Source organism: Tursiops truncatus, chromosome 4 (genome assembly GCF_011762595.2).
Source record: "Tursiops truncatus isolate mTurTru1 chromosome 4, mTurTru1.mat.Y, whole genome shotgun sequence".
Lineage (NCBI taxonomy): Eukaryota > Metazoa > Chordata > Mammalia > Artiodactyla > Delphinidae > Tursiops > Tursiops truncatus.
This window is the reverse complement of record NC_047037.1, coordinates 11,995,286-12,018,761: the sequence shown is the minus strand read 5'-3', so window position 1 is coordinate 12,018,761 and position 23,476 is coordinate 11,995,286. Positions and strand designations below refer to the sequence as shown.

General features: G+C 40.3%; 1 protein-coding gene across 1 annotated transcript in view; it reads right to left on the bottom strand.

Annotated features, from left to right (window-relative positions):
- ATP2C1 (ATPase secretory pathway Ca2+ transporting 1) overlaps positions 1-20,810 on the bottom strand; it is a 101,216-nt gene extending 80,406 nt beyond the window's left edge. The window contains exon 1 of the mRNA XM_019934386.3: positions 20,684-20,810. The gene's annotated coding sequence lies outside the window, so the exon portion shown is untranslated. The remainder of the gene's footprint in view (positions 1-20,683) is intronic.
- Positions 20,811-23,476: the final 2,666 nt, after the last annotated feature.

Sequence of the window (23,476 nt, the reverse complement as noted above, 5' to 3'; positions counted from 1 at the left end):
CATCCAAGAAGCTCAACAACCTCCAAGTAGAATAAACTCAAAGGGACACACACCAAGACACATTATAATCAAAGGATAAGACAAAGAATCTTGAAAGCAGCAAGACAGAAGTGATTCATTACATATAAGGGATCATTAATAATATAAACAGATTTCTCATCACAAACTATGGAGACCAGAAGAAGGCAGACTGATGTATTTAAAGTGTTAAAGAAAAAAACTAAACTAAGAATCCTGTGTCTGGAAAAACTGTCCTTCAAAGTGAGGAAGAAATTAAGACACTCCTAGATAAACCAAAGTTGAGGGAGTTCATTACTTGCCCTACAAGAAATGCTAAAGAGAGTCCTGCAGATTGAAATAAAACGACACTTGACAGTAACTTGAAGTCATATGAAGAAATAAAGATTTCAGTAAAGGTAAATACACAGAAAATTATAAAACCTAGTATTGTTGAAACTTTGGTTTGTAACTCCACATTTTGTTTTCTACATGATTTAAGACACTAACGTATTTTTTCATTAGGTTTTTGGACACACGATGTATAAAAATGTAATTTGGGTACATCAACAACTGAAAGGAGTGAGGGTGGAGATGTAGAGGAGCAGAGTTTGTATGTTATTGAAATTACACTGGTATAAATCCAAATTACGGTGTTGTAACTTTACAATTATGCAACACGATAACCACAAAGAAAATAGCTAAAAAATATATACAAAAGTCAGTAAGATAGGAATTTCAATGTTTCACTACAAAAAAATCAACTAATCACAGGCAGTAGTGCAGGAAATAAGGGACAGAAAAGCTATATGGCATACAGAAAACAAATAGGAAAATAACAGAAGTCCCTCATCAGTCTGCCTTAAAAAGGAAGGAAGTTCTGAACTATGTTACAATACAGATAAACTGAGAATGTTATGTTAAGTGGGGTAAGCCAGTCACAATAAATGACTCCACTTATATGATGTACCTAAAATAAACAAATTCATAGTGACAAAAAGTAGAGGTTACCAGGGGCTGGAAGGAGGGGGCAATAGGGAGTTACTATTTAAAGGGTACAGAGTTTCAGGCTGGGGTGATGAAAAAGTTTTGGAAATAGTGGTGATGGCTGCACAACATTGTGAATGTACTTAATGCCACTGAACTGCACATTTAAAATGCTTAAAATAGCAAATTTTGTTATTACTTACCTTACAATTTAAAAGAAATAATGTAATAATACCAAAAACCACTGACTTGTACATTTTCTTTTTATACATTTATTTATTTTATTTCTTTATTTTTGGCTGTGTTGGGTCTTCATTGCTGCGCGTGGGCTTTCTCTAGTTGCCGCGAGTGGGGGCTACTCTTCATTGCAGTGCGCGGGCTTCTCATGGTGGTGGCTTCTCTTGTCGCGGAGCACAGGCTCTAGGCACACGGGCTCCAGTAGTTGCAACACGTGGACTCAGTAGTTGTGGGTCACGGGCTCCAGAGCACAGGCTCAGTAGTTGTAGAGCACGGGACTTAGTTGCTCTGCTGCATGTGGGAGCTTCCCAAACCAAGGATCGAACCCGTGTCCCCTGCATTGGCAGGCGGATTCTCAACCACTCTGCCACCAGGGAAGCCCGACTTGTATATTTTAAGTGGGTGAATTTGTATCTGAATTTACAGCTCAATAAAGCTGTTTTTAAAAAAATCTAGGACTTCCCTGGTGGCGCAGTGGTTAAGAATCAGCCTGCCAATGCAGGGACAGGGGCTCGATCCCTGGTCTGGGAAGATCCCACATGCCACGGAGCAACTAGGCCCATGGGCCACAACTACTGAAGCCCGCGTGCCTAGAGCCCATGCTCCGCAAGAGAAGCCACCACAATGAGAAGCCCGAGAACAGAAATGAAGAGTAGCCCCCCGCTCGCCACAACTAGAGAATGCCCACAGGCAGCAACGAAGACCCAACGCAGCCAAAACTTTAAAAAAATAAAATAAAGTAAAAAGTGAATTAAAAAAATTAAAAATCTAAGAACAAAGCTTCTTTATAACTGAAAACAACCTTGGTGCAAAAAAGCTTCTCATCCTCCCCCTCCCAATACACACCCAAAAAATCTTGAACAGATACAGAGATAATTTTTTTTTAATTGTGGAAAAGAGAAAAAAATGAAAAGCAGTGTGTATCTGAGAATTTCTCACAAGGGTAGAATACTAAGATTGTACAGTCTCCTGATGCCAAAAACATGATTTAAATTGTCACGTGCCAAAAACAGAAAACACATGGGCTAAACCTGGGTAGATTTCCGGCTAGGTGGGCCAAAAGTATTAATAACTCAGTGCCACTAGGTGTGCCACTAGGCTCTATCTGTTTAATAGTCTATCAACAACTCAAATATCTAAATAACATGCCTATCCAAGACGACATCAACTCAAAAGCCAGAGAGGGGCAGCCACCTTGCCTCATAACTCAAACAAGCTTATCAGGCTAAACCAATGGGTATAGACCATATACCACTATCTTCACATTTACAAAAGCATACATATACTTTATTAGAGATAAATGTAAAAACTAAAACTCAAAAACCAACTACTACAGCACCAGATGCTAAGGCTCCATACTGCTGAAAAGGTAAATAACATCTTAAACTGCATTATGAGAAGTACAACTTTTAAGCCAAGGGAGTAACAGCCCCAGAGTACTATCCGATCCAACCACACCCTGAGGATTCTATGTTCAGTATAGAGCAACATTAGGGTCTGCCCCAAAGTGTGGCACACTATGATGACATACTATGGAAATGAGGTCTTAAGAAAACTGGTGGAATAAGTTAGGAATATTTGGCCTAGAGAAGAGAATTATGAAGGGCAGTGCATGACCATTAATTAAACTTCACTAAAAGTTTCTAAATAAATAAAGGATATGACAGGCACCTTCAAATATTTTAAGGCTGTTAAATGAAATACAACATTCTGCTGAAATTAAGGAAAGAACTAGTGTCAACAGACAAAAGTGTAGAGTTTCCAATCACCAAAAACTTTCTAGGAGAGAATACTGGTGATTTTTATATGGGGTGGGAAGTTGGTCCCCCGAACTCTAAAATTCGACAATTTGGAAAAGTGCAGGGAGATACCACTGCCTCCTATCGCCTGTGGTACTAAGGTTTCTGACAATGAACCGAGGTTACTACCTCGGTTAAGGAAGATACTGTGAAATAGCTACCTTCCACACTGAACTTTAAGTTCCAGAACATGGACCCAAAGAACAGTGGCACAATCAAGCTCCAACGCAGACCAACACTTACATATTCCTCATTTGACAAAATAAAAACTAGCACAATCGCAAATCCTATTTTTCTCCCATACTTAGAATATTTGGGAATGATACAGCAGGTTCTAAATGCTATTAAATATTTGTATCCAAGAGCTAATTCTAATCCATTTTCAGTAAAGCAATACAAATGACACACCAAAAAAAAATCCATTTACCTCTGCAGACCAACAGGGATCATACACAAAATAATCAACTTGAGAGAAAAGGACAAATCTTTTACTCCTAAACTAGTAAAAGTTCTTAATTATATTACTAAGTCATTTTTAATGATTTTTTTAAAAAAATAAAAACCCGCTCATTCTTTTTTAGAGTCAAGTAATAAGAAAGGGTTTAAAACAACAAGTGCATCTCCCCAGTCCTACTGCCCAGAAGTAACCTCTGTTAACTCTGTGTATACTGCCAGACATTTCTATGCCAATATGTTACAAGTTTTGTTTTGTTTTGCTTTCATTACAAATGGAATCACATAACCACAACTTGCTTTTTTCACTCAGTACATCTTGGACCTCTTTCTATTTCACCACACATACTGATCTGCCCCAATTTTGTTTAATGGCTCACAAAGCATTTCATTATACAGTACAGCTCCAGTTTAACTAGTCCTCCTGATGACAGACATTTGGGTTATTCCCATTTTTGCTACTATAAATGCTATTATATTTATGTTATAAATATACTATATCTTTATACAAATCTCTTTATATGCTTATTCAAGTACAGATACAAGATACATTCCTGAATGTGGAATTGTTGGGTGTTATTTTTTGTTCTGACAGCTATCACTAAGATGCTCTTCAAAGGAATTGTGTCAAATGAACTCCCAATATCTGTCAGGAGCTTCTATTTTCCCTGCAATACAGCCAAGATTAAGCATAACCACATTTTTTCATCTTTGCCAGTCTGATGAATGGAAAATGTTATTTTAATTTTCATTTCTTCATTACTGAAGTTGGTGACCTATTCGTATCTTTTGGCCTCTGCAACCTTTTTCAGTGAAACATTTGTTCATGTCCTTTGGCCATTTGTCCCTACAAGTTACTGGCTATTTCTTATAGATATAAAAAGCATTCTGTATGAAGTAGATTTTTGTCATTTGTTTCAAGTGTTTTTAATCATTGGTTTACAGTTTAGCTACTTACTTTTTTTTCTTTCTTTTTAAAATTTTATATGATCAATGTTTTGCATTATGGTTTTGGGGTTTCATCTCATGCTTAGTTTTTATAAAAAGCCTTTCTCATTCCAGCTTTACTTTTTTTTTTTTTTTAACCAGAAGTTAGCTAACTGTCCCTCCACCATTTGTTGAATGATTGATACAGCTCACCCCAACCCTGCCGCTAACCACTAAGTAAGTTATTCTCTGGAGAAAAGGGCAAAGAAGGGAGGAATAAAATATTACTAACTCAAACTTTTAAAGCCATTTTGTACAGTTACCTAGAATAAAATGATACCCAAATGTTCAAGAAGATCTTATGTTTGTACCTATGTAAGAACATTACATCCTTAAAGGGCAAGTCAGCTCAATGCCTATGAAAATTCCAACTGCCTTTTTTATAGAAATGGACAAGCCGACTGATGTGGAAATACAAGGGGCTCAGAATAGACAAAACAATCTTTAAAAAAGAACAAAGTTGACAGACTCATAATCCCTACATTCAAAACTTACTACAAAAGCTACACTAATCCAAACAGTGTGGTACAGGCACAAAACAGACACAGGTCAATGCAACAGGATTGAGAGTCTAGAAATAGATCCATACATTCATGGTCAATTGATTTTTTTTTTTAAAAGGAATTTTGCCTTTTTTATTTTTTTTTAAATTTTATTTATTTATGGCTGTGTTGCCTCTTCATTTCTGTGCCAGGGCTTTCTCTAGTTGCGACAGGCGGGGGCCACTCTTCATCGCGGTGCGCCGACCTCTCACTATCGCGGCCTCTCTTGTTGCAGAGCACAGGCTCCAGACGCGCAGGCTCAGTAATTGTGGCTCACGGGGCTAGTTGCTCCGTGGCATGTGGGATCCTCCCAGACCAGGGCTCGAACCTGTGTCCCCTGCATTGGCAGGCAGATTCTCAACCACTGCGACACCAGGGAAGCCCTCAATTGATTTTTAACAAGGGTGCCAAGACAATTCAATGGAGAAAAAAACAGTCTTCTTAGTGCAGGGATAATTGGATATTCCATGCAAAAGAATGAAGTAGGACCCTCACCTAACACCAAATATGAAAATTAACTCAAAATGAATCAAGTGAAAGCTATAAACTATAAAATTCCTAGAAGAAAACACAGATCTTTATCACCTTGAAGCAGGCAGTGGTTTCTTAGCTATAACATCTAAAGGACAAACAGCAAAAGAAAAAAATAGATAAATTGGACTTCATCAAAATTTTAAAAGTTTGTGCTGCAAGACACGAAAGAAAGTGAAAAGACAATCTAAAATGAGAGAAATAGCTCAACTGGAGATTGGAGATAAGGGTGGCAGAGGCAGCAGTCTAGAGAAGCTTTCCGCATCACCCGGACCTACTGGAAAACCAGGAACTCTTCCTACTCTCAGGAAGCCCTTTCCTAAAGCCCTCCCTTTACCTCCTCCCCCACCCTTTCTCCCACAATTCCCCCTGCAGCCATTCTGGCTACAACTCTCGGTACAATAAGGCTGAAGCCAGAGGGGGAGTCATGCAAAGCCTGTCCTAGACACATAGAATTCCTACGTGGGATGTAGAGCCAGGGAATGTGAATTTACCAAAAAACTCTCCGGTGATTCTCATTTGCGTGCTCTAGTGGAGGAAATTGTACCACACCCTAAAAAGATTGGCAGGAACTTGAAAGTCAATTAAATATTTAGCTAAAAGAAAATAATTGTTGTAAGTATGGTTACTAAATTGAATGCAAAAATCCAAAGCCAAATCTTGAGAAAGAACATTTATATAATAAATATAGCATAATAATTGAGTTTTATGACCCCAGATTACATTAGTAAAGACAGGAATTTGTGAGATGTAAAAGTGAAAACAAACAAAAATAAAACCCATAAAATGAGAGAAATATTTGCAAATCCTATGTCTGATAAGGGTCTTATAAGTGCTGCAGTAAACACTTCTGCACAAACCTGTTTGTATGCCTGTGCAAGTCCAGGTATAGTACATACTGTTACGCAGGATCCAGAATACAAAGAGAATCTTTACAACTCAACAATAAAAAACCAAATAACAAAATCAAAGGGGCAAAGGATTTAAATAAACATTTCCCCAAAGATATGCAAATAGCAAAAAAAGCACATGAAAGGATGCTTGATACCATTAGTCATTAGGGAAATACAAATCAAAACCACAATATGATACCATTTCATACCCCACGCAATGGCAAATTTTTTAAAAAAGAAAGAAAATAACAAGTGTTGGAGAGGATGTGGAGAAATTAATCAGAGCACTCAACACACTGCTGGTGGGAATGAAAAAATGATACAACCTCTGTAGGGGTTCCTCAATAAATTAAACATAGAATTACCATATAAGCCAGCACTTCCACTCCCAAGTATACACCCAAAAGAACTGAAAACATATTCACACAAAAACCTGTACACGAATGTTCACAGCATTATTATTCATATTAGCCAAAAAAGTAGAAACAACCCAAATGTCCATCAACTGATAAATGTATAAACAAAATGTGGCATATCCATACAATAGAGTATTATTTAACCAAAAAAAAAAAAAAAAGAAATGATATATGCTATAACATGGCTGAATATTGGAAACATGCTAAAATGAAAAGAGTCAGACACAAAAGGTCACATATTGTATGAATCCATTTACATGAAATATTCAGAATAGGCAAATCCAGAAACAAAAAGTGGATTAGTAGCTGCCAGGGTTGGGGAAAGGAGAGAACAGGAAGTGATTGCTAATGGGTAAGGGGTTTCTTTCGGGGGTAACAGCAATGTTCTGCAATTAGATGAATACATAACCTTGTGAATATACTAAAAAACAATGAACTGTGTACTTTAAAATGCAGATTTTACAGTACATGAATTATATCTTAGAAAAGAAAAACAGTAAAGGACAGGATCCACAAAATAATTTAAGTCATGATTTACCCCAGCAATAAAAGAATTAGTATTCAGTCTGTAGGTGACTTTTGGTCTAAAACTATGCATCCAGAATAAAGAAGATTAATTGGGGGACTGATTTCAAGCACTTATAGTCATGGGACCATCCATAGAACAACCTTCCAAGTGCAGATGTAGAAATGAGAGCTGTAACTAAGGAACCAGATGAGCAAGCCCAAAAGAATGATCTCCAGAGTACAGTTCCTTTCAAGTAAACTACTATGAGCCAAAGCACACTACAGCTCTACCTAACTTTAATCAAATCCAGCCCTTTTATGAAGGTATATTCATTACAGATATGGAGGAGGGATATGATCACCATTTACTTCAAAAGATTTAAAAAATTAAAAATCAAACAGGATGTGGAAAGAAACTAAAAGAGAATACAAACAGTTAATAAACATAATTTTATTACAAATGAGTAACAACCTTACAGAAGTAGGTCGGGAAGAAAAGAACTAGCCTAAGTAACTTTGGAAAACAGATTTAGACTGTACTGTAAAGCTGAAGACAAATACTGTACTCTAGTTTAAAAACGTGTTTCTCAGTCATCAGCAACATGGCAGAGTGAAAAGCTCCCTTTGTCTCTCCCTTTCAATCTACAACCAGTAAAACAGCCACAAAGCAACAAAAAGTACCTCTGCCCAACACACCAGGACGCCGGAGAATTCCACACATTAGTACACACAAAGGTGAGTGGACTGGAACACACAGGGGAGGTGCTGCCTGCAGTGCCCACCCTACCACCTCAGCAGCTGAGCCCTCAGCCCCAGAGAAGCCAGTAATAGCAGGGGAGGCAGTACACACAATGCGATTCCAGCCTCCCGGCCTCAGCAGTCCCCAGATTAACTGGGCAGCAGCAGCTGTGGGGCCTGAGATGACACCCCTCCAGCCACTGAAGCACCCATATCTCCAGGCCCCACACTCTACCTGCAGTAGCTGAGCTCTCACACCTTACAACACCCGACACAGCAGAGGCATCTGTGCAACCTCAACTCCCCCCACCCACTTCCTTTCCCCTCCCACAGCAGCGGAGCCTGCAACTCAGGGGATCCCGGACGCAAACGACGAGCCCACCATTGGGGCGCACCACCAGGTAGCGACACCATAACACCAGTGACACTAGCAGAAGCAAGGTACCAACAACTCTGGAGGCACAAGAGGAAATAATGACAGCACTGAAGCCACACCTCCGACAGAGGTGGTGGAGGATGGAAAGTGCTCAGAATCCAGCAGAAAGGCGGTCACCACTTCAAATGCACTGGCAGAGGAACAACTCATCAAGCACCGTGAATAACCACAGTAACACTGTACCACAAAAAAGAAAAGGACAATTCTCTAGAAACCAAAATTAAAGTCACAGAATATTGCAATCTGGTAGAGAATTCCAAACAGCTGTCCTGAAGAAACTCAATGAGCTACAGGAAAACGGAAAGCACTTCAATGAGCTCAGGAATAAAATTAATGAACAGAAGGAACACTTTACCAAAGAGACTGAAACTCTAAAAAGGAACCAAACAGATATTCTGGAGCCGAAGAACTCAATAAACAAGATGAAGAATGAATTATAAAGCACTGGAAAAAGAGCAGACCATATAGAAGAGAGAATTTCTGTCTCAAAAACAGAAATCTAGAAATGATACAACTAGAAGAGGAAAGAAATAAGATACTTTAAAAACGAGGAAATTCTACAAGAGCTATCAGACTCTTTTAGGAAGGGCAACATTAGGGTAATAGGTATGCCAGGAGAAGAGAAGGAGAAGAAAACAGAGTTTATTTAAAGAAATAATAACTGAGAAATTCCCAAACCTGGGGAAAGGAACCAGATATACAAGCCCATGAAGCTAAGAGAACACCTAATTACCTCAATGCAAAAAGACCTTCTCCAAGACATATTATATTAAAATTGTCAAAAATCAATGACAAAGAAAGAATTTTAAAGGTAACCTAGAAAGGAACCCCACTCAGGCTACCAGCAGATTTCTCAGCAGAAACGCTACAACCAGGAGGGAATGGAATGACATTCTCAAAACACTGAAAGATAAAAACTGTCACTCAGGAGTACTGTAGCCAGCAAATTTATCACTCACATATGAAGGACAAATACTTTCCCAGACAAACAAAAGCTGAGGGAGTTAATCAACACTAGACCTGCCATCTACCAGAAACAAAAAGGCAGAAGTACATAGAACTTCCAGTAAGGTGACAGACTCAGAAAATTGCAACTCTTTATCAGAACAGGTTCTTAAACACTTTATTATAGCAAAAAGGTTAAAGGGAGAAAAAAAAGTAGAAAAAATAACTATAGCAACTTCAATTTGGTAACAAACTCAACATAAAAAGGGTAAATTAATTTGAGACAACAAAAACACATAAAAAAATGATGAAAACTGTATAGGTAATTACTTCATCTTACTAGAAAAAAAAATTTTTTTAATGTGTTTCTCACAGGGGAAAAGGTTAGCAATTCTGAAACTACTTTTGTGTGTGTGCACAAAGATTGAACAAATAAGTAAATACACTGTGGATGAGAACAGATTTCTTACCTCTGGAGAAGGAAGTAAAAGGAAAGGGAAAAAGCTGGGGGGGTGGGGACTGGAATGAACCCTGAGGTATGGGATTGGAACTGGCAGCATCAGTATGAACTCATGGTTTTTAATCTACATGTAGATGGATAGATAACGAAATAAAAATATATTTTATGTAAATTACAAATGTGTATTACTATACATGTATTTGCTAGCTCTGTCTACTGAGAAGACTTAGAAACAGTAACACCCCAACAGTACTGAGCACGCCTGGCACCCAAATCTTGGTTTCTAGATACCACTCTCCAATAAAATGAATCTGCCTCCTTTGGAAAAACGGTTGATTCCATGGCTGGCGCAAACAGGAAAAACATGAGACGCATGGGGAACACACTGTGGTACCAGAAAGTGAATTAGTACCCACAAAACGATGGGTACGCTATAAAAAGGACACAGCAGGCAAATTTGAATGTGTTCTCAATAACCAAAGCTGGAACAATTTGAGCAACAAAACACTGGATTTTAACCCACATGGTAAAATAAATATCCACAGATCCATGTAAATAAATAGTTGGACCATTGGTAAATGGAGGAAAAAGGACAATTCTTCCTTAACAGTAGAACTGCAATTAATAAACATAGAAGTAATGAGGGTGTAGGAGTTCTAACAGGTCTCCCCAAGATGTGCCACTTTGGCATGTGGATTATTTTGAGCTAAAGGCAATAGAGGGACTTCCCTGGTGGTGCAGTGGTTAGGAATCCACCTGCCACTGCAGGTGACACGGGTTTGACCCCTGGTCCAGGAAGATCCCACATGCCGCAGAGCAACTAAGCCACTAACTGTGCACCACAACTACTGAGCCTGTGCTCTAGAGCCCTCGAGCCATAGCTACTGAAGCCCGCGTGCCACAACTACTGAAGTCCACGCGCCCTAGAGCCCGTGCTCTGCGACAAGAGAAGCCACCAAGATGGGAAGCCCTCACAACACAACGAAGAGTAGCCCCACTCGCCGCAACTAGAGAAAGCGCACGCACAGCAACAAGGACCCAACGCAACCAAAGATAAATAAATAAATTTATTTATTTATATTTTTTAAAAAAGTATGATGAGATGCAGGATGTTTGCAGTTTCAAAGTACCTCCTCACAAGAGGAAGATATTAATTACAAATGAATTATTACAAGTGAAAAATTACATTTATTATTAAACATACAACTACTGTTTTTTAAAGCCTTCAGCTAGCACCAATTATTTTACCAGTAATATCAGAATTTAAAAGACTGTGGTCCTCCTCTGTTAAAGGAATCACTGTCCTTGAAATCTATGGACTAACCAGTAATTCAACCATACAAACAAATGATAGATTCCTTAATTCCTTCTCCTACTACCTCCTATGCCAATGGCATTCATTTCAGGCAGCAGTTTATTGATGGACTTAATTTTACAGGCTATGGCAAACCAACCCCTCATGAAATCAAAAACATGACTGTGGCCTTCTTCACACCCTGTACTTACCTGACCTAGAGGGCTACAGGTACAACAGGGAGCTGTGCAAGCCTTTCCAGCAATTTGTGATCAGATACAACTTAATGGCATCAAAAGCTACCAACTTTGAATCCTATAGATTTAAGTTGAATGAGAATTTCTTTGCTGCCACAAAATCAGCTTTACTTTATTAATCTCATGTGATATATGGGAAAATTAATGCATAGGGAGACAGAACTGATTTTTTTCCTAAAGGAAAGACTCCTCAAAGTACCAGCAAAGGACTCCTCAAAAATGAGAATGCCACACAACTATGTACATGTAAATAAACATTAAACACAGTGAGGCTATGATTAGAATGCATTTTCAAGGGAATGGTCTCTTGTATTAGAATTGAAAATACATGTGTCCTGTCCCTAACATGAGTGGAACAGACAGTGGTAATGTCCACACTTTACAAAAGAGAATAAAAAGGTACTTGACAAGCAAAAGAAAGCCACCTATCTGAAGGAAAGTGCTGACTTCTGAGAGGAGCCTACCTGAAATTCTGTAAATGGATAAAAAGGTAAAGGACATCACAGACATGTGAGGTCTGGCATTTTCCAAAACAAGTAACTCAGAACACTTCAGTCTTAATTTCAAAGAGCAGTAATACTGCTTTCAAATAGTAAAAGTTCTGAAAGCAAGTAAAATAATGAATTTAACCTACATGATTAGGTAAAAACTTTTAATCCAGATTTTAACATTTTTGCCTACTGATAGAAACAAATCATGAAATACTCAAACCCCAAGCCAAAGTAGAGTCAAAAATATAAATTGATGAAACCATGAGAAAAGCATTAAGATAATAAATGCAACTATAGTTTTGCTAGGCATCCCACTCGTCTCAGAAAAATATGTGAAGCCTTGAAATTAGAAGTTGTTTAAAAGACCAATGACAAAAATAACTTCCTTAAATCTATTCATCAACCAAGGTAAAGGAAATTAGTATTTCCTGAGCAGCTTTTTCATGCCAGGCACTTACACATCTGCCCTATTTGATCCCAAAAAGCCTGAAGTAGAGTCATTATTATCTATTTATAAGTGAGGAAATCAGCGCTTAGAGGAGCTAACTTCCTTGCCTTTGGCTAGAACAATGTTTCTCAATCTCAACACCACTGACATTTGGCCAGGTAATTCTTTGTTTTGGTGAGGACAGGGGACTGTCTTGTCAATCACAGGATGTTTACCAGAATCACTGGCCCCTACCCACTGGATGGCAGAAGCATCCTCCCACAGTTGTGATTAACAAAAACCTCTCTAGACATTGGAAATGTCCCACGGAGGGCAAAACTGTCCCCAGCTGAGAACCCCTGAGTTACAGTGAAGAAGGCAGTATTTTCATTCAACAGACAAGGGCTACGTGCCAGACCCTGTTCAAACTGAATTAGGGACAACTGAGGGTCTTTGCCCTCGAGAGCTTGCTTTGAACCCTGGTCTTCTAGCCCAAGTGGTGTTCGATTTTAAAACAAACCTCTCTCCACACACAGACAGTGTGACCTCCCACACCCTCCCTCTGGCCAGTGCCCACGTGAGCTCACTCCTTCAGCCAGTCAGCAGCACCTCCACTCACCCACCTGCACTGGCTCAACAGTTTGTAGTCACTTCTGACTCAACCCTCCCCTTCATTCCCGTTATCAAGATACTGCCCAAGCTCTGCTTGTTTTGCCTAGGAGTAAAATGTCTCTCTCATCCATCCCTATCCTCCATTCCCATCATTCTAATGTAGACACAAGGCCAACTCCCTGCCTTTTTTCTACTACCAGTAGAAATCAGAAGAATTTCACCTCTCTTGGTCCCTCAAATGAATTAAGGGTATACATCAAGATATCATAACTGAACTACCAACCTCTAGGGTAGGGGGCTGGCAGATATCAAAGAGTAGTCGGCAAAGACCACATCCTCCTTTTCTGGAGTGGGAAAGGAAACTGAAATTTCCCATCCCATCACAGACACTTTCACTCAGATGTTAACTTGCAGTAAAGAGCAGCCCTGACAAGCATTAAGAAAAGGACACAGGAGAGATCAGTTCACGTGCCATTAAAAAGTGGCTCGCATGCTATTTCTGGCACTTGTGCCATGCACCACTTTTGCCTGCTCAAGGGAACGGAGAACTGACACTCAAGAAGGAAGTAAGGTAAGATTCCCAAAGAAAGCATGAACCAACTAGCATTTCTGCCCCTCCCAATGTTTAAACCCAGAGGTAGGTACAGCAAACATTCCACTAGGGAAACTCTAAAACAGATAGTCAAACAAAGTCTAGTGAAATAACTGCATACAAACATATATATTTATATATATATACAACACATTCATAACATAATACACAGCACAAAAACGTTAATTTATTTATACTGTAAATGAAAGGCTTTAAGATGAGAAAAAAATCCAGGATCTGTTTTAAAACTTATCTCTCAGGACTTCCCTGGTGGTCCAGAGGTTAAGACTCCACACTCCCAATGCAGGGGGTCCGGGTTCAATCCCTGGTCAGGGAATTAGATCCCGCATGCTGCAACTAAAATCCCACACACCACAACTAAAGATCCCGCACACAGCAATGAAGATCACACGTGCAGCAACTAAGTCCCAGCGCAGCCAAATAAATAAATAAATATTTTTTTAAAAAATAAAGTTGATCTCTCTCCTAGGCAGAGAACAGAACTTCATTATATTAATGGTTCTTAGGAGTGCTTTGTCCTTTTTGACTTTAAGACATCACAATCAAAATAACTTTAAATCCAGTATCTGAAATTCACAACCTAATCAAAAGTCTTAATTTATACTTCACAGTTTCAAAAAAATAATGATCAAGAAAAGTATTATGGGTAACATCCTAAATACTTCTGCCTTATTATTTCTGAGTTTTCCTGTAAAGAACTGAAATCAAACACCAGTACAGGGTAGCAAATATATTCAGTATCAGGGTCCTATTGCTATTCCAACTTTATCAGGTTACTCATTTTATGTAACTAAATAAATAAATGAAAATAATTTCTACAAGGATCCTTCAACGTCTCAGAGTTTTCGGAAAGAATAAAGAATGTGTTGTGCTAAATTTCTGTTATTTCCTCTTGGGAGACACAAGTTTAGGTCAGTAACTTGATGAAATGATCAAAAGTCAAGCCAAAAGACCTCCCTTTACCAAGAAATTATCATTAACAGGAATATTAAAGACATAATTCCAATTCACACATTCTCTAACATCTGATGCAGGAAGAAAGAGATTGAAGTTGAATTAGATGCCCAGTTACAACCATCTTAAAATGATGTTTCTGACCCCTGCTATTACTGTCTTTCTCTGTCCATAACCTATGATAGCCTTGTAACATTTCATTCAATTTTTTTCTAAATGTATCCAATAAGCTTAGTCTAAACTAATCTAACTGAACACAATTAGAGTAACTCGGCCCTCCTTATCCACAGGTTCTTGTGGCAGATTCAACCAACTGCAGATCAAAAACACTAAAAAAAATTCCAGAAAGTTTCAAAAAGCAAAACTTGAATTTGTTGCATGCTAGCAACTATTTACATTGGTTTTTACAACTATTCATATAGCATTTAGATTGTATTAGGTATTATAAGTAATCTAGAAATGATTTAAAGTGTAAGGGAGGATGTGCACAGGCCATACGTAAATTACTACACCATTCTGTATAAGGGACTTGAGCATCCTCAGATTTTGATATCCGTGGGGTTCCTGGAACCAATCCCCTGATACTAAGGAATGACTGTAATTCTAAGATGTATACCTTTGTCAATATTAACTTAAAACCTTGAAGACGGAAGACATATTAACCAATGCATATAAATACCAGCCATATAAAGGAAATTGCATTGACAGCCTGACATTTTTTTTTTCTGAGAAATCCTTTCCTGTATGAAATGATGGCATTAACCTAGAGTTCATCCAACCAGTGTTTACTTTACTGCCTTTTATTAACACTTGTCCATATGAAAACTGTAAAAATAATCTTGTCACAACTGATGCCTGAAATCACTATAAAAAGAACCTGTTATTTAACAAAGTAAACATGGGAGGAACTTTTGAACATACAAAGAGATCTTTAACATGTTACATGTAACAATGGTGTAATTTAAAATTTTCCCAGCTAACTTTACCATCAAGCTAAGGTGTTCTTTCCAGCTTTAAAACAAAAATTGACCTTGTTAATAAACAGATTACGGTTAACCAAGATCTCAAAAGAAAATCAGCCTTGAGCTCCAAGGGAAATGTTCCCTAGGAGACTATTCTGATTGATACTGCTTCAGTTAACAGAGTTGAGTTCTAATGACATTAAATGAATAATAAAAACATTAAGACAAATCACGTATTTAGGACTCAACTGTCAGGAGACTACTACTTACAAATATTCTCTGCAGCATCCTTCCTCTGGGTTAAATTACTACAGTTTATCAAATGCTATCATATAATCTTTTAGTTTCAACTCTTTTCTAGAAATACTGATTAAGAATATTATTTTATCAACAAAACTGCAAACATTATAAATTATATTTTCCACACCTAAAGATATAAAATATTTTTATAACCTGGTTTCTTATTTTTAGTTAAAGAAATACAATTAATATGGTTTCTCATCCCTTTTTCCTTACAGTTCCTCCAACTATCCTAACACAATCTTTTCTTAACATATTTCTAGTGACTAACAATTTGAACTCGAGTAATAAACTATTTTAAAAAGTAAAGTGTAGGGGCTTCCCTGGTGGCGCAATGGTTGAGAGTCCGCCTGCCGATGCAGGGGACACAGGTTCGTGCCCTGGTCCGGGAAGATCCCACATGCCCCAGAGCAGCTGGGCCCGTGAGCCATGGCTGCTGAGCCTGCGTGTCCGGAGCCTGTGCTCTGCAACGGGAGAGGCCACAACAGTGAGAGGCCCGCGTACCGCAAAATAAATAAATAAATAAATAAATAAATAAATAAATAAATAAAAAGTAAAGTGTAAAGAAACGTACTATCATTTTCACATGCTATCCAAAATGATCAGGGGAATTTATTCTAGATGGATTAGCCATGCCTCTAACCTTAAATTAAGCATGTCCTAAAATCTTGAAGATCATTATATTTCTATATTTAAGGCTATGTTAAATAGTTTCATGTGCATTAAATTTATAGTGTTTTTTCTATGAAACAGACCAAATTTATTCCAAAGAAAAAAGTCCATTACTGGGAAGGAGAAATTATTTGCAAATTTCTCCAGCTAGAAATATCTTTTCTAATAAGCCATCCCTTTAAACATACAAATGATTAATTTTTAAAACATCAGATGAAGAGCCATTTACTTGTGCATCTCCAATTCCTAAATGGTATCTGTTTAGATCTGTGATAAACATGCAAAAAGGAGTTCCAAAGGATGTGGATAAAATCCTAACCCATGAATGGAAGTCTAGAACCAGTCCCTGAAGTTCCAGGAACCTAATACTTCAGATACTTCTAGTGACTGACTCTAAGTATTCATGATGCATCCTGGAGGCTAAGGCTAAAAACTGATCAAGGTTTGCCAAGAAAGTTTAAATGGGCCATGGGAGAAAGGTCCAGAAGAACTGAAACTGAAGTACCAAAAGAAATTAAGCACCGTGGCTGAAAGGAGCCACATGGATGAAGTTGCAGACACGGCACACTCCCTAAGGACCTCCAGGCTCCGCTCCCAGGGCCACTAGCAATTCCATCCTATGCACACCTAGAGGTAGGCGGAACTTACCTACACACCAACTGAAGGAGTCTCTGTTTCTGGGGAACAGCAGCAATCACTCAGTCACTCAGCAGGCTAACTGTGTATCAACCATCCTTGTCAGGCACTTTATTACATACCAGGCTTCATTCTTTCCTCACACCCACCCTCCAAAAGAGGTCATTATCCCATTTCCAGATGGGAAAACTCAGCAGCTAAAAAAGCTGAGAAACACAGTAACTCATGAGATATTTACGAGAGGAAAAAAATTACCTATTCGGATTCAAATCCAAGCCTGTCTCTTTCTACACTGTCCTCTGGTTTGTTGGTAGAGCCCCAACATCTCTGCGGGCTTAAAGCCTTACACTATAGAAAATTCTGCACTTAAATCCACCCACTCCCTAACAATGAAAACTTCACACACAGCATTTTGGCCACTACTGTACCCCCTTTCAACATTCAATGTCATGGGCTTCCCTGGTGGCGCAGTGGTTAAGAATCTGCCTCCCAATGCAGGAGACACGGCTTCAAGCCCTGGTCCGGGAAGATCCCACACGCCACGGAGCAACTAAGCCCGTGCACCACAACTACTGAGCCTACGCTCTAGAGCCCAGGAGCCTCAGCTACTGAAGCCCGTGCGCCAAGAGCCCGCGTTCCGCAACAAGAGAAGCCACCGCAACAAAGAGAAGCCACTGCAACGAAGAGGAGCCCCCGCTCACTGCAACTAGAGAAAAGCCCGCGCGCAGCAACAAAGACCCAATGCAGCCCTAAATAAATAAATAAATAAATAATTTTATTAACCAAAAAATCATTCAATGTCATAACAACATTAATGGCAGGTGGCATATTAGTATGCAAACACTGGGCTAGGCTATTTACAATTAACATTTATTGAGCATTACTATATATGCCAGATACTATTCTAAATGCTAACAACCTAAATGCTACTAATAAGGTAGGTTCTATCAATATCTTTATTTCACAGGTAAAGAAATTGAAGAACAAAATGCTTACTAATGTGCGCAAGGCCAAATGATGGTAGGTGGGGATCCAGCATTCAAATCAAGTTGCCTGGTTCCACAGTGCATGCTCTTAAATGCTAGCCAACCTCTCTTCCAAGAGAATTTACAAAGTTTCTCATTTAACCCTCCTAACTATGTAAGCCAAGTATTACCAATCCCGATTTATAGATGAGGAAACAGAGGCTTAGAAAGGTTAATTTGCTTAAAATCACACAACTTTTGGTGGTTAAGGTATAATTCCAGTCTGTTTTTGTTTCACACCCCTAAGATGTTACTATATCTCATATAAAAGAGAATACTAACTGTAAAAAGGAAAGCGACAGTAATCTATGTATTTCAAAATGGCCAATTGGTTTTGAAAATTTCTAGGCTATATACAAGTTCTTAAAAATGTTTAAGAAAAGAAAAAGAGGTGTTATGGTAATGAGAAACTGACCAAAATGGCCTCGATCATTAATAGGCGGAAAACCTCCACTAGTTTTTAAGAATTGTATAATCTTTTACTATGAGGCCAAATCATTATTTGGCCATAGAGTACAGAGACTCAGACACAAGCGTGCACCATGCTCCCATCTCACAACCACTCCCTACCACCTGAACAGACAATGAGAGCCAGCTTTATTAGTCATGCTCCTTTTCCTAAGAGATCAAGAAACAGAAAAGCAACATCTAACAATCCACTGACTTTAGGCTACACTCTTAAATCTGGTAACATTCTAAAAGCAGAAGCTCAAGTTTAACATGTTATTTAAGATTCAACTACCAAGAAACAGGTATATGAATGCATTTAATATTCTTTGTCTCTTGTACAGAAAGGATCTGCCTTCCTTCAATCTATAAACTAAAAGACAAAATGGAAAAAACCTCAGAAAACTGATTTTCCATACCATCAGACAAAAAATATTGCTTTCGAATGCTGTTTCTAAAGATCCAGTTAGACAGTAAAAGTCCGCTGCAGTTATATACATGAGTATTTCAGAAAATGTCTTCCACAAATTATCCATCGAGAATAAAATTAAGCAAGATAATCATGCCTTTCATCATATTTCCCTCATATCCCAGATGTCTCAGATAGCAAAATAGGTTATTGCATATAAGAAAAGTCTATTTTAAAATAACTAGTCCTACTTAGATCAAGCTTACATTTTCAACAACAGAAAAACAAATTAGAAAGCAGCCAGCAAGCCCAACTGCAGCTCCTTTGTACCAGATATAGATTTTAAAAACCAAAGATACATGAAAACAAAATGTAATTTGTAAATATCTTTCATAGCAACTTACAGCCCCACTCAAAAAAAAAAAAAAAAAGGAATAAATGAAAAAAGATTATCACACAGAAGTCAGTCCAAAGAATAAGTGTGCTTGTTTCAGGAGAGGAAAACATTGATTCAGAGTTGTTCAATGCTTTTAGAAAATAATCAGTGTATGAAAAGCATTAAATATTTTATAAGGCCAAAGGAATTAAGTAACATGTGAATGATAATCCAGTGCATTTGCAGCATACAGTGGACAAACAGGTTCCACTGTCAACCTCCCAAAGCATGTTTTGAAATGAGGAGGAACTTTAAGAAATCACCTCATAATATTTCGTTAAAATCAGAATTGACTTTTGTGAACTGAAAAGCAACGAATTTTTCCCCAAAGCTGCATTTAATAAAAAGTCGTTTTCTTTCTTATAAACGAATCCAGTTACACCAAATCAAGGCTTGATATGCAAATTCACAGGGATGCAATGCAGAGCCTTCCCTCCCCATTTCCACTTCCCCTGGAGTGATTCCTCTCTCAGAGACTATGGAAACATGCAGATGCCATCTGAAATGAAAACTTCCTTTCCATCCCCTAAGCTAAAGAAGCAGGTTCCTCGGAAAAGCAGAATCAAGCTCAGTCACCCTACAGAACCTTAATTTCCGAAACGCCCTATGTTACCAAAATAAAAGCCAGATATCCTAGGAAAGCAATTCCTTGGACACTTCACAATCAAAGGAAAAAATAAAATCAGAGAATTAAAAAGGTGGCGAAAGACAGACAACTTAAAAGCCAACCACCACACCCTCAACTCCGCGCTGCAACCCGCCTGCCGGGGGCCTTTACCTTCATCTTCCATCGAAACTGCACTTGGGTTGATGGCTACAAAGTCTTTAGTGTCAGCCACGGCCACACTGGGAAGAGAGAGGAGAGGAGGACAAGAAGAGAGGCCCCCGGAATCCCAGGCCGTCACCCCCGCTCCCGGCCACGCGACCCGCGGCTGCGCCCACCACCCCTAACAGCAGCATCTGCAAGAGAAACCGGAGAAGCGGCGCTGACGGGTGCGGGAAGGGACGGCCGCCCACCGCCCCCTAGGCCCCGCGCCCGCCCCCTGGCTGCCCGCATCCCCCCACTCACGCCGGCGGGGCGGGGCAGCGCCCCGGAGACGCCCCCAGCCGGGTACCCCGGACGCCCCCAGGACCTGGAAGTTTCTAGAAACGGGGGACAAGAGGTAATCCGGGCGCCCCGCAAAGCCCCAGACCCCTTTTCTGGACTGCGGGGGACTCACCCGCGCTCTCGCGGGAGCGGCTCGCCAAGCGGCGGCGCCGAACGGGCGCCTCTCCCGGCGTGGGGGCGGCAACCGGGAAGGCGGGCGGGGCGGGATGGGCAGCAGGTGAGGGGACTGGCCTCGGGCGGCCCGGCGGCTCGGTGCGGCAGTGCTAGTCTGCTCCCGCCTCCGCCTCCTGGGCTCCGCCCTCCCCACCGCCCGCCGCCCCGGCGCGCCCCGCACCCCGGGCCCGCCCCGCACTCCCGGGGCCAGGCGGACCGAGCTTTGTCGCCACCACTTCCGCCGCGAGGGGCGCGCGCGCAGGCGCACTTGCACGCCCGGGCACGGACGGCGGAAATGAGCGGAGCCCGACCGCCCGCCCCGAGGGGCTTCGGCTGGGGGCGCCAGTCCCGGCCCCACCTGCCCTGCGGCGGCCCCTTGGCCACCCCGGAGACGTGCCCGGCGTTTCTACGCTCCCGCCGGGCGCAAACGTGGGAGAGCTGCCAGCTTCCCCGCGCCGGCCGCGCGTCCTCAGGAAGCAGCCGCTAGCCCGGACCGAACGGGCAGGCGCAGCCATGTTCTGGGCCCACGAGGTGTCTGAGCTACCCGACGATGCAGCGGGAAGCCGCTCCCGCTGGGCGGCCGTCACAATCTGGGCAGGTGACGCGGGGACCCCGCTGCCTCACTTGCAAGCCAGTCACGGTTGCTCGGCGCCGACCGCGGGGCGGGGCCCCGCGGGGCCACTTCCCAAAGTTCCATCCCGGTGGGGGTTTGCCTCAGCGCCCGCGTGCAAGGAGAGCCAAGAGCTCTCCAAGAGCAAGGAGAGCTCAGGGGAGGGTTTTGCATCCGTTCAAGTGTGCAACCAGAGGGGCTGGAACAATTAAAAGCCTCGCGTCCCCAGATGGAAGCTGAAGAACGGGCATTACCTTCAGCCGCAGGTTCTCTTTTGCCTCTTGAATTTTTCACTTGCTCAGCACCTAACCCAGACCCCCAACAGGTCACTTTTGATAGACCACTGAGTTTAATAATCCTTGTCAAGCCAGATACAGCAGACGTTGAACCTAAGTCGTCGCGCACCCAGATCCACTAGAGGGCAGGTCTACACCTGCTGAGTTCCAGCGCATCCTGCAAAGAACTCAGGGGACAGGATAACAAACGGACCGGGTTACCTGTTCTGTTTGGCCCAGGTTAAGTGGAACTAGTCTAGGATCAAAAATCCTGGGCAGGTTTCTTGATTGAAGAAACATTGAGATTTTATTCGGCAAGGTCACTTTTAAATTTCAGAAGTGAAACCATAAAAATCAAGATGAAACATTTCGAGTCTCGGAGTTACTATGTATATGACCACCTTTGGCTTGCATGCCTAATGATTTTTGTCCACTTAGTGGTGATACACATAAGGCTATGATTCGTGCAACAGTGAATGTGCTATCTCTTGCCCAGTGCTGTAATCAATTTGTAATGATTATTACTATACTTACTGGACCTTGACACCACCACAGCATCACATTAAAAACACAAGCAAGCCTCTAAAGTAGGAAATGTATAGACATAGACGTTATTTGTTATTAACATATGATCTTACAAAATAGAGGATAATTTTCTATTGGATTGCTTTAATGAGCTCAAACATTTTATCTTCGGCAACTTTTCAGAATTATCTGTTGTGAACTGCAGTACTCCTGCACTGACACTGAATTCCTAATTACCCACCCCCCAAGATTTATCACTCCATTGCTTACATCTAAAGTAACTTACACTGGAATTTTACTCTTTGGTTGCCTAAATTGTGAAAGCCATTATTCCTATTGCCAAGTCAAAAAAGAAACTGGATAACACCAGCTTTGTTCAGAAGAATTGTTACTTACTTCATGCATCATCTCACAAATTCCAAGGCACTGGAACAGCAAAAACCCGTAAAGTATAGCTTTCAACCACTTAGCTGATCCCTAAGCTTCATCAACATATCTCTGCAGAGTGGTCTGTTCTATGCCTGTACCAAGCTAGCCAATATCAGTAGCACCAACTTTGACTTCCTGTGTATATGAAAGGCAGCATTTATTAACAATATTCAAGCCAGAGCAGTGAGGGCCACAAGCTTCAGAAATCTTCCTTCTTCCAGCATTTCCTTCTCTGACCAGCTGACCCACCATGAAACTTTTGTGTAGCAATCTCCACTTCCTCATCTCGGGGAAGGAGGACTAAAATATAGGTACACTGCATTACATACACATACAAACATATGTGTGTACACACATTCACATATATACATACATATATATTATGAGAATATATATAGATCTGGGCATAACAACTACCCTTTCTCCCTCAAAAGATCGTTGTGAGGATCTGATAAAATGAAGACAGGTGGTGAATTATAAGCTCTATAAAAGTTTAAGATTATCATACGGAGAAATAAGCAAAAGTATGGACTGTTATGAGGTAGAATGAGATTGATGGCAACGAAATGTATTATGTTCAAGTTTCCTCTCAATTCTTTAGAAATCAGTGCTCTAAAAATCTTTACTCCCATTTTGTTCTGAATATTTAACCTGCAAAATTAAATAGATCTGATGCAAAAAGTGGACACATGTGAGCAATAGAGGGGAAATTTGTCAGGCATCTCTGCTTAGGGAAATATTACAAATAGGGAAGATTGAGGAAGGACAGACGTGATGTTCTAATTTTATTTATACTGTGCCTTATTACACAAAGGTTGTGAGGCATCCTGTTTTAATATCAAATTTGATAGCTGGCATTTTTAGAAACCTGGATGATAAAGATATATGTGGCCTTTAGGACTTAAAAATTGAC